Here is a 17534-nt window from a genome sequence, read left to right as displayed (position 1 = left end):
ACACTTGCCTTCTGCCTCTTAGGTGAGTGCGTGTGCATGCGTGTATGTGTGTGTGTTAGTGTGTGTGTGTGCGTGTGTGTGTGTGTGTGTGTGTGCTTGTGTGGGTTCATTTTTCTCTGTCTTTCCGCCTAAGCAATGCACAGTGTCCTTCGCCTACCGAACCAGCCGTTTTTAGGGTTGCGTACCTCAGTCGGTAAAAACGGAACCCTTATAGCATCACTTTGTTGTCCGTCCATCTGCCTGTCTGTTCGATTGTTCAAAATCGTTTTTCTCGAGAACTGGTAGACGTATAAAGTTGATATTTATCTCACATATTAATTTCTACGGTGCCTTGGAGGTGCAAAAAGAAAAAAGAAGAGTGAGCTAAGTCAATATTCAATACTATAGAAAGATATTTAGATTAAAACCAGCCGACCAGTTGCAAAGGATAAAGTAATCTTTACCTAGGTTTCGATAGATTTAAATCTATCTTCTTCAGAAGGCGGCAGTATTACTTTAACATGGAGTGATATGTCATTGCCATTTTTACAAACATCTCCATAGCTCCATTAGTCCAAATAAAATATAGCCCTGAGAGTAGGGTTTGTCAGATAAATAAAATTAAGTACATGGAAGTTGGAGAGCGCATAAGCAACTGCCAGTTGGAGGTGTTTGTAAAAATGGCAATGACATATCACTCCATGTTAAAGTAATACTGCCGCCTTCTGAAGAAGATAGATTTAAATCTATCGAAACCTAGGTAAAGATTACTTTATCCTTTGCAACTGGTCGGCTGGTTTTAATCTAAATACGTGTAACTGTTGCTGTTGCGCAGCTATGTTTAAAATAATACTATAGAAAGATACGGTCATATACACTCCTGGAAATTGAAATAAGAACACCGTAAATTCATTGTCCCAGGAAGGGGAAACTTTATTGACACATTCCTGGGGTCAGATACATCACATGATCACACTGACAGAACCACAGGCACATAGACACAGGCAACAGAGCATGAACAATGTCGGCACCAGTACAGTGTATATCCACCTTTCGCAGCAATGCAGGCTGCTATTCTCCCATGGAGACGATCGTAGAGATGCTGGATGTAGTCCTGTGGAACGGCTTGCCATGCCATTTCCACCTGGCGCCTCAGTTGGACCAGCGTTCGTGCTGGACGTGCAGACCGCGTGAGACGACGCTTCATCCAGTCCCAAACATGCTCAATGGGGGACAGATCCGGAGATCTTGCTGGCCAGGGTAGTTGACTTACACCTTCTAGAGCACGTTGGGTGGCACGGGATACATGCGGACGTGCATTGTCCTGTTGGAACAGCAAGTTCCCTTGCCGGTCTAGGAATGGTAGAACGATGGGTTCGATGACGGTTTGGATGTACCATGCACTATTCAGTGTCCCCTCGACGATCACCAGTGGTGTACGGCCAGTGTAGGAGACCGCTCCCCACACCATGATGCCGGGTGTTGGCCCTGTGTGCCTCGGTCGTATGCAGTCCTGATTGTGGCGCTCACCTGCACGGCGCCAAACACGCATACGACCATCATTGGCACCAAGGCAGAAGCGACTCTCATCGCTGAAGACGACACGTCTCCATTCGTCCCTCCATTCACGCCTGTCGCGACACCACTGGAGGCGGGCTGCACGATGTTGGGGCGTGAGCGGAAGACGGCCTAACGGTGTGCGGGACCGTAGTCCAGCTTCATGGAGACGGTTGCGAATGGTCCTCGCCGATACCCCAGGAGCAACAGTGTCCCTAATTTGCTAGGAAGTGGCGGTGCGGTCCCCTACGGCACTGCGTAGGATCCTACGGTCTTGGCGTGCATCCGTGCGTCGCTGCGGTCCGGTCCCAGGTCGACGGGCACGTGCACCTTCCGCCGACCACTGGCGACAACATCGATGTACTGTGGAGACCTCACGCCCCACGTGTTGAGCAATTTGGCGGTACGTCCACCCGGCCTCCCGCATGCCCACTATACGCCCTCGCTCAAAGTCCGTCAACTGCACATACGGTTCACGTCAAACGCTGTCGCGGCATGCTACCAGTGTTAAAGACTGCGATGGAGCTCCGTATGCCACGGCAAACTGGCTGACACTGACGGCGGCGGTGCACAAATGCTGCGCAGCTAGCGCCATTCGACGGCCAACACCGCGGTTCCTGGTGTGTCCGCTGTGCCGTGCGTGTGATCATTGCTTGTACAGCCCTCTCGCAGTGTCCGGCGTAAGTATGGTGGGTCTGACACACCGGTGTCAATGTGTTCTTTTTTCCATTTCCAGGAGTGTATGTTACATATTTTGATAGTCCAAAATCACTTATCAAAACCTACAGGGTACTTCATGTCCACCTAGAATCACGAAATTTGCTCAAGAAACAAATGCTTACACTACATCCAAAAGAAAAATCCTAAAGTTGTTCATTTCTAATTTTATCAAACGAAAATAATTTTTTTGCCATTTGTTACAATTCTATCTGTCCGTCCGCCAATCCGTTAAGACCTCTTTCTCTCAGAAACGGGTAGTGTATCAAGTTGAAATGTATGTCACATACTAATGTCTACAGTCCTTTGGCAGTATAATAAACGTTAGTTTCTAGAATGAGATTTTCGCTCTGCAGCGGAGTGTGCGCTCATGTGAAACTTCCTGGCCGATTAAAACTGTGAGCCGGACCGAGACTCGAATTCGGGACCTTTGCCGGCGGAATTAAAGCTGTGAGAACGGGTCGTGAGTCGTGCTTGGGTAGCTCAGTTGGTAGAGAACTTTCCCGCGCAAGGCAAAGCTCCCGAGTTCGAGTCTCGTTGCGGCACACAGTTTTAATCGAACAGGAAGTTTCATATCAGCGCACACTTCGCTGCAGAGTGAAAATCTCATTCTGGAAACATACCCCAGCCTGTGGCTAAGCCATATCTCCGCAAAATCCTTTCTTCCAGGAGTGCTAGTTCTGCAAGGTCTGCAGGAGAGCTTCTGTGAAGTTTGGAAGGTAGGAGACGAGGTACTGGCGGAATTAAAGGTATGAGGACGGGTCCGGCACACAGTTTTAATCGGCCAGGAAGTTTCAAAGTTAGCTTCTAACTCAATGCAACCAAAAGATACAGCCATTTATGACAAAAGATTGTGACACTCGCAAACTCATTCATCATAACCTATGTTGTACTTCGCGTTGCTCTAGAATCATGTAATTCGGCAAGTAGAAATGTTTCGCATTATAAAGGGAAAAATTCGAAATTTTTAATTTGTAATGTATCACATGAAAAAGATTTTGTCATTTGTTACCTGACAGTCTGTTTGTCCTTCCGTGTATTAAAACCCTTTTCTGCCAGGAACGGGTAGACGTAACAGTTTGAAACTTAATCACATACTGAGGTCTATAGTCCCTTAGTGGAGAGAAAATATTAAGCTTCTAAGTCCATGTAATCAAAAGGTACCGCTATTTATACCACATACTTTGATACTGGCAAGCTCACTCATCAAGACCTACAGGGTACTTTCCCTTGACGTGTAATCATGAAATTTGGCAAGAAGAAATGATTGCACTATAAACGAAGGAAAAAAGATCAGAAAATTGTTCATTTGTAATTATGTCACGAGAAAAAAAATTTCTTTTTTCGTTTGCTATCCGACTTCGAACTTCCCGTCCATCTAAAATTATGAAATTTGCTCGAGAACAAGGGTTTGCACTACAACCAGGAGAAAAATAAGAAAGTTGTTCTTTTCTAATTATATCAAACGAAAAATATTTTTTTTCTCATTTCTTACAATTCTGTCTGTAGGTTCATCCGTCTGTTAAGACCCCTTTTCCTCAGAAACGGGCTGGCCGGTGTGGCCGAGCGGTTCTAGGCGCTTCACTCTGGAACCGCGCGACCGATACGGTTGCAGGTTCGAATCCTGCCTCTGGCATGGATGTGTGTGATGTCCTTTGGTTAGTTAGGTTTAAGTAGTTCTAAGTTCTAGGGGACTGATGACCTCAGATGTTAGCTCCCATAGTGCTCCGAGCCATTTGAACCATCAGAAACGGGTAGTGGTATCAAGTTGAAATGTATGTCACATACTAAGGTCTATAGTCGCTTCACAGTATAATAAATGTTAGCTTCTACATTCCGGGGAAGGCGCCATGAGCTCTGACGCCACGTTCAATCACATCCCCGATGTGATCGATTGGGTTGAGATCTGGAGAGTTGGGAGACCACCACTTCAATTGAAACTTGCCACTGTGTGCCTCAAATCACTCCATCACACTCCTGCTCTTGTGACATGGCGCATTATATTATTGAAAAATGCCAGTGCTCTCGGAAACCATGATCGTCATGAATGGGTGTACGTGGTCTTCAACCAGCGTATGATACTCATAGGCCGTCATGGTGCCTTGCACGAGCTACACTGACCCATGGATGCCCCAGAACTTAATGGAGTCGCCGCCATGTTGTCTCCGTCCCACAGTACAGGTTCAAAGGGTTCAAATGGCTCTGAGCACTATGGGACTTAGCTTCTGAGGTCATCAGTCTCCTAGAACTTAGAACTACTTAAGCCTAACTAACCTAAGGACATCACACACATCCATGCCCGAGGCAGGATTCGAACTTACGACCGTAGCGGTCGCGCGGTTCCGGACTGAAGCGCCTAGAACTGCTCGGCCATACCGGCCGGTCACAGTACAGGTTTCAAGGAAGTGTTCCGCTGGAAGACGTAGTATTCGCGCCATCCCATCGACATGATGAGAGAAAGTACTGGTATTCATCGCACCATGCAACGCTCTGCCACTGTGCCAACATCCAGTGCCGATGATTACTGTCTATTTCAGTCGTAGTAGCAGATGTAGTAGCGTTAACGTTGCCACAGACGGGTCGTCGGCCCATCGTTAGAATTGTTTGGTGCAGTGTGTGTTCAGACACACTTGTACTTTGCCCAGCATTAAGATGTGATGTCAGTTCCGCCACAGTTCGCCGCCTGTCCTGTTTAACCAGTCTGCCCAGCTTACGACGTCCGACATCTGTAATGATGGGTGGCATCCGAACCCCACGACGTCTGGACGTGGTTTCATCTTGGTTTTGCCATGGGAAACCACAGCACTGCTCGAACACCCGATAGGTCGTGCAGTTTCCGAAATGCTCGCGGCGAGCCTACGGGCCATCGCCATCTGCATTGGGTCAAACTGAGATAGATCGCGTGACTTTCCCCTTCTACACACGGACTGCCCACTTACTGACACTATGTGCACCACGCGTGTGTCTGAGCAGCAGTCATTCCTATCCACGTGACGCTGCTATCGCCTGGACGTGTTTATATTGTTTGTATGTCGTTGGTTCTAATGTTCTGGCTAATCAGTGTATACATAATTAAGTTTGTATAGAGCCCTCAGCCATTTCTTTAAAATCGAAAACAGTGCTCCTAAGTTTTTTCGTTAAATGTTGAGCCATATGTTGCCTGGAATCAATTGTAAATTGAAGAAAAGTTAGTGAAAGGAGTATTTCGGACGAGAAGATAGAACAAAATTATTAACAGCCTGAAACAGAAATCATTTTGGCCAGAATTTTTGTGTTCTAATCTACGTATTTGGTGGTTCCTGCCGATCATTGCTTAACCAAGGAAGATATTTTGTGGAATAACGACTGTGTTTGAAATGCCTTTTTAAACCGCGTCTGCATATCCCTCCAAGTAACAAAGTGGCGCCAGCGGCCTTGCCGCAGTGGTAACACCGGTTCCCGTAATATCACCGAAATTAAGCGCTGTCGGGCTGGCCTAGCACTTGGATGGGTGACCTCCCGGTCTGCCGAGCGCTGTTGGCAAGCGGGGTGCACTCAGTCCTTGTGAGGCAAACTGAGGAGCTACGTGACTGAGAAGTAGCGGCTCCGGTCTCGGAAACTGACATACAGTCGGGAGAGCGGTGTGCTGACCACATGCCCTTCCAATCCACATCCAGTAACGCCTCTGTCCTGAGGATGACATGGCTGCCGGTCGGTACTGTTGGGCCTTCATGGCCTGTTTGGGAGGAAATTTTTTTACCAAAGTGGGGTAGGAGAAGACGAAATTGATGTAGGACCCTTGTGGTCTGTCAAGCCGAGTAACAGCCTCAATTCCGTCTACAAAAGCCACCAAGCTACAGTGCATATGTCCAGCGCGAGATTTTGTCTAAACTCGTTCTTCAAGAGACCCATTTTTCTTGTAATTTGCAATTGACGTTCGTGTATATATTACCTCAGAATAGTGTGAATTTTAACAGCATATAATTAAAAATAGTCAGCCTCCATAGCTGCGTGACCAGTGCAGCTGACTGCCATGTGGAGGAGTCTGGTTCGATTCCTGGTCCCGCCAGGAATTTCCCTTAGTTTGAAGGACTGGAACAGGGTGCGCTCAGCTTTGCGATTTTGCGATGCCAATAGAGGAGCTACATGACCGAGTATTAGCGGCTCCTGGTCACGAGAACTGACAATAGCCGAGAGAGCGCTTTGCTGACCTCATGCCCCCCTCCCTCCCCCCCCCCCCCCCAATAGCGCATCCAATGACGCCATTGGCAGAGGATGACACGGTGGTCAGTCGGTACCGACGGACCCTTAATTACTTCTGCTTAACTTTTACAAAAGTCTTTTTTTCTTTCGTTATTCTCAAGGGAAAGTCTAAATTAACAATGTCAACGAGCGAGGAAAAATAATGACTGCTTGTACGCCCCTGTACGCGGACTAATCTTCTTCTGTTCATGATCCGTAGGAGAGATAAAGATGACAGGAGCAGAACTGAGCCACAATATTCTCGATTACAGGTTGCCTGAATTTATCCAACAGAATTATTCGCGGAAACGTTCCCTTTCATCTCAAGATTCCTATTTAAGTTCTCCGACTATCTCTGTTAACGTTTACGTATAGTCTAATAATCGTCTGTTTCGATTTGAGCAGCCTGTCTCTGAATTCATACCATGTCTGATGTCAAACCTAGTTAGTAAGGACTCCACACACTGGAATCACAGTCTACAAATGATCAAACTAGCAGTTTCCTCTGCAGGTGCACTGCACTTGCCCAGAATGATTCCTACAAATTACACTATCTGATCAAAAGTATCCTGACACCTGTTAGTGGACATTAATGTGAGGCGCTTCTAGTCTTCCCCTTTATGAAGCTCGATTTCTACTGGGAACACTTTCAATGAGGTGACTGAATGTAAGTGGAAGAATGGCATCCCATTCTTCCTCAAGAGACGAAACGAGAGAAGGAACTTATGTTGGACGTTGGGGCCAAGTCGGCGTTCTACTCATTCCAAAGGTGTTCACCTAGATTCACAACGGTACTCTGGGCAGGCTAACCCATTTCAGAAATGTTATTAACCATAAATCATTGCCTCAGATGGTGTTTAGTGACGAGTGCATTTTCATAATGATATAAATAACTGTCGTCCACGAACTGTTCCTCTACTGTACGCACTAGACAATCAACAAAGATAAAAATTTAGTTGTCAACTGCACAAAGGAATCTGTATGTGGTGCACTTTACTGGATTTGTAAGTTTAAACTGTCGTTTTCAGAAGTGAAAGAGGCCAACGTCAAAACAAGAATTGGACGGTAGTATAGCAAGGCTACTATCGTTCGATTCTTATTGTGACGTTGGATAATAGATGATTTGAGCCTATGTATCTTCTGAACATTATCTTTGTTGAAATATTCTGCAGCTGCTGAACTACACTTATGTGTCCCCTTTCTGAATTTAATTTTTCTTAAGTGCAAGGAGAGGACCACATCCAAGCCAAGAATAACACCCCTGCATCGTAACACCACCTTCTCCATACTTCACTGTTGGCTTTTCTCCAACACTTCTCCAGGCATTCGACAAACCCAAACGATATAGCGTGTTTCATCGCTCCATATCACTCGCTTCCAGTCATCCAGTGTCGGGGCGTCACCCTTTACACCACTTCTCGCGTCGCTTAGCAATGATTGCAGAAATGTGTGTATTGCATCCCATTTTTTTTAACTCCACATGCACAGTCACTGTGCTAGCTGGACTGCGGTAGCGCTTTGGAACTCGCGAGTGACTCCTTCCGCTGAATTTCATGCGAATTTTTGCAACCTCCCTCCGCAATACTCGACGAACTTTGTCCTTTAGATCATGAGATGATGTTTGTGCCTGGTCTTCGGTTATGTGTGGCTGTTCCTTCGCATTTACACTTCGAAGTCACGTCACCGTCGACTTGGGCAGCTTTAGAATGGTTGAAATGTCGCTAATGCCCGGCCGTTGTGGCCGAGCGGTTCTAGGCGCTTCAGTCTGGAACCGCGCGACCTCTACGCTCGCAGGTTCTAATCCTACCTCGGGCATGGATGTGTGTGATGTCCTTAGGTTAGTTAGGTTTAAGTAGTTCTAAGTTCTAGAGGACTGATGACCTCAGATGTTCAGTCCCATAGTGCTCAGAGCCATTTGAACAATTTTTGAACCGGCAGTTCCACATCTCGTGGCATCCACGGTCTATTTCGGCATCACACAAAGGTGTACAGATACTTTTGATCGAATACTTCATTCACTTTCCATAATGCTGATTTTACGTGCTAGTCCCAGTTCATATCGCTTCTTAGTTTGTTCCTAAATATTAATACGTTATGACGCGCTCCGGATATTTCCCACTAAACTTATGAGAAGATACTATTGGTTTTCTCTCTTTGTTACAGGGGTTACGTTAGATCTATCCACACTACAAGAGCGCCACACCAACCAAAAATTTTGTACAGGTCTTTCTACATTTCAGTAAGACTGCAGAACGAAGACGCTTTCCTGCAGACAACATAATCATCAGCAAACAATGTGATAGTCATGCTAACTCTACTGCATACATTGAATTTGTATGTTAAGAACATTAGAGCCGATAAAGCTTCCTCGGGATACTCCAGAAGTTACTTCCGTTTCGTTTCTGTTCAACATTCACCGTCCAGTACAAAGTACAACGTTCTGTGAGTCAAACATTCATCCAGCCAGTCTCATACCTGTAAACATAATCACCATAAACTGCTTTCATTCTCTGATGAATCACCTTTGGGGTGACATCTTCTGCTGTCAAGCATTCAGTGACTGCACGTTGCTTAAATCGCATTGACCAACCGTCTGCGCAGGGTTCCATACTTTACACCGTAACAACACAATCGTTCAATGCTATGCTTCCCGCCAACTGGAGCTGTAGAGAAGAGACTACTGAACAAGCCAGTACCTGCCGTAACCCAATGCTGCCAACTCTTGAAGAGTTACGAAGATGGAGGCATTACTTTTCAGTCAACCCTCGAATTTCTCTGTGCAATTATTTTTAGGTACAGATCACAAAAGGAAAATGCTAGTTGAATCTTTTGGATATTTCTATTAAACTTATACGAATGTGTGCCTCACTTACATTGTTTTGTCTTCATTAACTATCATCGGGGCATGGTGTTGGCTGAATGTCTTGCTTATTGTTGTTTAAATTACACTCAAGTGTGCCTCATTCATGTTACGACGTTTAGTGAATACGCTGGAAAACTCATTGAACCAGGTGTATGAATGCTGTCCAAATCTGTCGGTTTTTTGCGACAGCTGATAGATCATGTATGCAAGAAGTGATATAGAAGTGTTCTGTATAACATACATACCTTTTAAACTTTGATGGGGATAAGTGATAAATTCTGGATGTTTTTGTTTGTACTGAGAGCCACATGTTGGAGTTTCAGTCTGGCATAAATGTATAAAAACGAAAAGGCTGCGATGTTACGTTTTTATGAGGTTAACGAAACAAAACAGTTTCATGCTATAGTTCCATACATGCATTCATTCTTTTAACGTATAACATGTGACAACTTTCTCACTTAAGCCCGTTACCTTGTCCGTGAAATTTAGAAAGAGTTGTAACTGAGAGCAAATACTTCTTCCTCTTCCTCCTCCTCCTCCTTCTGCCACGTATTTGCGTTTTCCCATTCTCTGATGTGGTCGGCATTGTTGTATGGGCTGGTTGAAGCTATATTAGGCGGGGGGTGATTTGGGATTTATGTGCACTATGTGATCAAAAGTATCCGAACACCTGGCTGGAAATGACTTACGAGTTCGTGGCACCCTCCATCAGTAATGCTGGAAATAAGTATGGTGTTGGTCCACCCTTAGCGTTGATGACAGCTTCCACTCCCGCAGGCACATGTTCAGTCAGATGCGGGAAGGCTTCTTGGGAAATGGCAGCCCATTCTTCACTGAGTACTGCACTGAGAAGAGCTATCGATGTCGGTCGGTGAGGCCTGGCACGAAGTCGGCGTTCCAAAACACCTCAAAGGTGTTCTATAGGATTCAGGTCAGGTCTCTGTGTAGGCCAGTCCATTACAGGGATGCTATTTTCGTGTAACCACTCCGCCACAGTCCGTGCATTATGAACAGGTGCAAAGAAGCAAATCGCCATTCCTGGATTAATCATCAACAGTGGGAAGCAATAAGATGCTTAAAACATCAATGTAGGCTTCTGCTGTGGTAATGCCACGCTAAACAACAGGGGTGTGCAAGCCCGCCTCCATGAAAAACACGACCACACTATAACATCACTGCCTCCGAATTTTACTGTCGGCACTACGCACACTGGCAGATGACGTTCACCGGGCATTCGCCATACGCACACGGTGCCATCGGATCGCCACATTGCGTACCGTGATTGATAACTCCACACAACGTTTTTCCACTGTTCATTCGCCAATGTTTACGCTCCTTACACCAAGCAAGGCGTCGATTGGTATTTATCGGCGTGATGTGTGGCTTATGAGCAGCCGCTCGACCATGAAATCCAAGTTTTCTCACCTCCCACCTAACTGCCATAGTACTTGCAGTGGATCCTGATATAATGGTTTGGAATTCCTGTGTGATGGTCTGGATAGATGTCTGCCTATTATATATTACGGTCCTTTTCAACTATCTCAGTCAACAGACGAGGTCGGCCTGTACGCTTTTGTGCTGTACGTGTCCCTTCACGTTTCCACTTCACTATCACATCGGAAACAGTGAACCTAGGGATGTTCAGGAGTGTGGAAATCTCGCGTACACACATATGACACAAGTGACACCCAATCACCTGACCACGTTCGAAGTCCGTGAGTTACGCGGAGCGCCCGATTCTGCTCTCTCACGATGTGTAAAGACTACTGAGGTCGCTGATATGGAGTACCTGGCAGTAGGTGACAGCACAATCCACCTAATATGAAAAACGTATGTTTTGGGGGGTATCTGGATACTTGTGATTACATAGTGTATCTACCGTATGTGTCTGCGTCTAGAGAAAATCACGTTTTCAAGAGGGAGGAAGATCTTGAAATGTTAGCGTATCGTGTATTTGAGGCAGGATTAGGCTACCAGCACAGCGTATAACTTATTGGAAATGGTAAACCGCCTCAAACCCAGGCCCAGTATAACCGACTCATCAACAATGGACGGTAATCCGGAGGCACATTCAATCCGAGGCAGGCTCACCTGCCCAAATCCCAGAGGCATCGTGTTAACGCGTTCAGCTCAGAGGGACTCTGTTGACTAAAAATTAATCATAAATGTTGCTCGTTATTCCAAAAGCCCTCATATCAGAGAAAGAACATTGAAATTGTAACTCTAGTATAAGCAGCGAATAACGAAGTGTTATTTCCCTGGTTGCCTCGGCTGTAGTTCGATTGTTGAAACAGAAGAAAAGGAAATAGTACGACCAACGAGAGACACGCAATAACTATGTTGAAGGAGCTCACGCTTTCATTTAGTTATTTATTCGACCTTCACATGATGAAACGTAGTCCAACACAATATACACAGCCGCCCTTGCACTTGCTGACGTACTAGGTGTGAGAGAAAAGTAATGAGACTGATTTTGTGCTACCAGAGCTTTTATTTTTCCAAACTACAGTTTTGTCTCTTAGAAAGTAGTTTCATTCGGCAGTTATACACCGGTGGCGTCGCCGTTCCCAGTCTTGATACCAGCGCTGAAATGTTTCGAGTCGTGGGGCCTTTAATATGTCGGTCACATTCTTTCGAATGTTCTGCAGAGTTCAGAAGGACATCTTTCGAGGTAAAAAGTTCCGTGATGGACAAGGCCCTGTGGCATCGGGAGATGCCATGACGCAATATCAACTTAAATGCAACGTCCAGTCTCACTCCGTTCTCCCTTATGCTTATAAAATACTTGGTTGACAGCTTGTGCTGGAGGAATAGTCTTACAAGCGCACGTGTCCCTGAACTAGCTTCATCTTCAACGTGTTATCGGTCTTCCAAAAATGAATTGTGCCTGCGACACACTTATGATCTTGATGAGAAAGTATACCCCTAGGGCAGCTGCAGCTAAGTTTAATACAAAACTTGATGACAAATTGTTGCTCTAAATTCCGCTGTTCCATTTTCGTAACACACAACAAAAACTGAACTTCACTGAATCCACTCTAATAAATCATGTGATGACTGTATAGAGCTGAAACTCTGACTCAGCATCTGGAGGGAATGAACACGCTGACCTACACAAGTGGAGCGAAACAGCGTTGCCAGAACTCTCGCACCGAAGTGATTAGTGGCGTTCCGCAAGGTAGTGTTAAAGGCCCTCTGCTGTTCCTGATCTATATAAACGATTTACGAGATAATATGTGCAGTCGTCTTCGGTAGTATGTAGATGATGCTGTCGTTTATCATCTATTAAAGTCATCAGAAGATGAAAACCAACTGCAAAACGATTTCTATATGTCTCTATGGTGTGAAAATTGGCTTGACCCTAAATAATGAAAAGCCTGAGATCACCCACATGAGCACTAAAAGGAATCTGCTATAATTCAATTACGCGATAAATCAATGAAAGCTAGAGGCCATAAACTGAACTAAATACCTAGGAATTAAAATTAGTGACAATTTCAATTGGAAAGAACGCAAAGAAACTGTTGTGGGGGAAGGCGAAGCAAAGACTGAGTACTACGCCTGGTGTGGGATCCTTACCAGATCTGATTAACGGAGTACATCGAAAAGGTTCGAAGAAGAGAAGCATGTTTTATGTTGTCGAGAAGTAGGGGAGGAATGTCACGGACATGATACAGGATTTGGGGTGGACATCTTTAAAACGAAGGCGTTTTTCGTTGTGGTAGAATCTTCTCACGAAATTTCAGTCACCAGCTTTCTCCTCTGAATGCGAAAATATTTTGTTGACGCCAACCTATGTAGGGAGAAAAGGTCTTCGTAATAAAATAAGGGAAATCAGTGCTCGAACGGAAAGATACACGTCTTTGTTCGAGAGTGGAATAATAGAGAATTATTGTGAAGGTGGTTAGACGAACCCTCTGCCAGCCACTAAGTGTGACTTTCAGACTATCCATGTAAATGTAGTTGTAGTGCTGTCATGCTGCGTCGTTTTCTGCGGCAGCTGATTGCTCGTGATATAGAAGTGTTCTGTATAACATACAACTTTTTAATCTTTGATGCGGATAGGTGATAAACTCTGGATGTTTTTTGTTTGCATTGAGAACCATGTGTTGGAGCTTCATGTTTGGTCTCCTCTAGAGCGACGTACATAATTGCATAAAAGGGAAAATTTGCTGTGTTATGTTTTTCTGAGGCTGACGAAACCAAGACTGTTGCTTGAGATACCTCCATACATGCATTCATTCTTATAACGTATAACATGTGACAGCATTCTCATTTAAGTCTGTTATCTTGTCCGTGTAGTTCAGAAAGAGTTTTAACTCAGCGTCTGGTCTTCTTCCTCTTCCTTCTTGTCCTTCTTCTTCTTCGTCCTTGCTTATTCCCATTCTCTGTTGCAGTCGGCTTTGCTACATAGGCTAGTTGAAGCGATATTTGGTGGGTGGGTAGGATTTTATGGATGTACCCTATCCGCCAGCGTCTAGCGCAAATCACATTTTCAAGTTGAAGGAAGTTCTTGAAATGTTTGCGAATCGTGTATCTGAGGCGGCACCTTGCAACCAGCCCAATATGTACCATGTCGGAAGCGATGAATCGCCTAAATCCCACGCCCAGGACGACTGATTCATCAGCACTCTTCGTTAATCCTCGAGGTGCATTCGATCTGAGGCAAGCTCTCCTCCCCAAATCCCAGAATCATTCCGCAGCTCTGAGACATTCTGTGTTTCCCAAAAATTAATGATAAATGTTACTCGTTACTGCAAAAGTTATACGGGCTTTCGTGTCAGAGAAAGGATATTGAAATTGTAACTGTAGGATAAGCAGGTAATAACGAAGTGGTACTTATTGTGCGTTGCCAGTACAGCAGGAAAAATACGCGATTTAACAAAAAGGTGATTTGGAGCTACACACATGTCATCTGTGGCTGCAACGTTTCTGCAACCTGGTTGCACTTACAGAGAACGAAGCCTGAATGACGTGTTATTTCCACGCTCTTCCACAGTTCATCAACCGTAGAGGCTGACTAGTGTTGGTGTCCTGGTCCCTCTACAGCCTGTAACCAGACGATTCTTATAGGAGAAGTATTGTGAACGCACAGGCAGGAGCAGATATAGAACATCATCTGAATCGAGTGTGTGCATACTGTCTTCTTCTTGACTTCATGCTCCAGCAGCAGACTGAAAAATGTGGGGGAATGGACTACGAACATGCCTGTCTTTTTTCAGCTACTGTATCCCTGTCGTGTTTCTGAGCTCTTACGAATGCATAAGTTGTACATAACCTTTCGATCACTATGTTTCATATACTATAAATTCAGACTTTCTACCAGAGTATCCCAGTCAATACCTAGAAACATCTTTCCAGATTCTTTTCGATAAAGAGTGAAATTAAGATGAAATAACTTCTCCCGGAAATTATCGTGTACGCTTATTTCTTAAATTTTTCGCTAACGGAATGTATCCATAGCTACAAAGACTTATAATATTTACAGGGTGCGGCGCTTAAAAGCAAACAAATATCACTTTCAATTTTCCGAAATATTGTAGTTGCGCCGGAGGTCACGATTGGCGTTTTTGAAAGCCATTGGCACCCATTAAACAGGCAGAACCTCAAAATGGCCGAGATGTTATGGGCAAGTGCGGAGTACAACCGAAGAGCCGCGATTATCAAAAGTCTTCGCCCTGGGCGGTCGTACCCTGAAATAGTTCGATTTTTCAGGTACTGGGGATCAACTACTTACGATGTTGGGGCCCAGTATAATGCTTCGGAGATGTCTGGGGTTCACGTCCTATGTGTTGTGTCCAGTGAGGGTGATATCATGCCACCACGTTTCTTTGTAAAGGTATGAACTGTCACAAAAGAAGTTTATCTGCAAGTTTTGATGACTGTCATGAAATTGAGGACGGCGCCTGTGGCCAAGGGGAGACAATATGTCTTTCAACAGGACGGTGCACCGGTTTATAAGTGCCATTTAGTCCCAAACTGGCTCTGGGATAATGTTGAGATGATCTGGTCAAAGGAGTTCTGGCCCATGAATAGCACGGATTTGAACATCCTCGACTAGTATGTTTGGAGCGTAGTCAAAAGAGTTACCAATAAGACGAGGCACCCTAATGTGGCATTTCTACACACCCCTATCGAAGCAGCATTCGCGAATACGGTCAGCGCTGTTTTAAAGAGTGCCTGCGATCGCATCAGGACAAGATTGGAGAGGGTCATTGCGGCTGAAGTAGGTTACTCTAGAAAGATACCACTACTTATACGTGAAATGATTTTTATTTATATTTTGTTTTGCAAAATTGTCTTTTAAAGAAAATTTAATTTGTAGGTATTTAAGACCGCACTCAGTACGCATTAGAGTATCTCCAAAACAAACCTCAAATAAGCACGGAATATCTACATTATAAACCTGAAGCACTAACTACTCGCCCACGAAGACAAAAAGACAGTTCCCAAAGATTAATTTTTTTTTGAAATCTTATGGGACTTAACTGCTAAGGTCATCAGTCCCTAAGCTTACACACTACTTAACGTAAATTATCCTAAGGACAAACACACACACCCATGCCCAAGGGAGAACTCGAACCTCCGCCGGGACCAGCCGCACAGTCCATGACTGCAACACCTCGAAGATTTATGTACGCCGTTTATTTGTTGGCACAACATGGCCGGAAATAACGCTATTAGTTTATGTTTAGCAAAAAGAAATTCTTTTGTAACAACACAACGTATCCTTATGACTACCACCTCTTCCGTAGAAGAAGCGTCTTCTAACTTCATCATTTCAATCGCACCGCAGAAACATAAACTGCGTGACATCAAATCATCATGAAAACAGGGATCCTGATGTAGATGGAATGAGTCATCTGGTAAAAAGTCCATGAGTTCCAATTCCTCTGACAAGTCAGCCTCTATGTGCAGTAAATATTCTTCCATAAACATTTGCAGATCCATGTCCGTAGCTATAGGCATATGAAAATCCATATCGAGGTCCAGATCCAGGTCCGTGTCTGTTTCCACATCGCGATCCAACGGCCACCTTAACAAAAATGACAACAGAATTACTGTGGTGCAATATATTCTAAGAATAATTATCCTAAGAGTTTATCACCTTAATTGCGAAATAACTTCACTAAGAAGTTGAACCACGTGAATAGCGTAAGTTGGCTATGTTGATGCAGCAGCATTTTCTTTTATATGACACTGCAGTACTGAAAATAAACAGAGTTAGCCTAAGCTATATCAAAAGCAAGTTTGAATATTTTTAAAACAAGTAATTGTTAATCCAACACTGAAGTTCCGTAGTGCCACCTGCGACTGCTTGGTGTAACTCATGCCTTCGTGTGTTGCCTCTGTGCCTCGTGTATCGCAGTTAACAAATGGACCTGTACCACTACCGACAGTACCGTCAGTTTCAATCGAGGATTAGAAATGGTGTACAGCAGGGATATAGTCTTTCGGCATGTTGTTCAATGTCTACGTCGAAGAAGTAGTGATGGAAATAAAAGAAAGGTTCAAGACTGGGATTAACAGAAGGTGAGACGATATCAATGTTATGATTTGCTGATGACAAATCTATCCTGACTGAAACTGAAGAAAAGTTACAGAACTTTCTGATTGAAATGATCGGTATAATGAGTACATAATATGGATTGGGAGTAAACTGAAGAAAGAAGAAAGTAATGAGAAATAGTAGAAATGAGAACAGCGAGAAACTTAACATCAGAATTGGGTCTTAAGGAGTAAATGAAGTTATGGATTTCTGCTACCACGCGCTAAAATAACCCATGACGGACAGAGCAAGGAGGACATAAAAAGAAGACTAGCACTGGCAAAAAGGGCAAGGAAAAGGATATGTGAGAAACACTGAAAAGAAGAAGGAACAGGGTGATAGAACATCTGTTAAGACATGAGGGAATGACTTCCATGGTACTAGAGAGAGCTGTAGAGGACAATAACTGTAGGGGTCGACAGAGACTGGAATACATCCAACAAGTAATTGAGAACGTAGGTTGCAAATGATACTCTGAGATGAAGAGGTTGGTACAGGGGAAGGATTCGTGGTGGGTCGCACCAAACCAGGCAGAGGACTGCTGACTAAAAAAAGAAGGTGATAATGACACCACGTCTCTAGAATGTTCCTTATATTAAATTAAGCACCTGGGGTGCCATCTCTATCTTGTATGTCTAGAGCTTCCAG

The sequence above is a fragment of the Schistocerca cancellata genome, chromosome 1 (genome assembly GCF_023864275.1).
Source record: "Schistocerca cancellata isolate TAMUIC-IGC-003103 chromosome 1, iqSchCanc2.1, whole genome shotgun sequence".
NCBI classification, from domain to species: domain Eukaryota; kingdom Metazoa; phylum Arthropoda; class Insecta; order Orthoptera; family Acrididae; genus Schistocerca; species Schistocerca cancellata.
Note: the sequence above shows the minus strand (reverse complement) of the source record.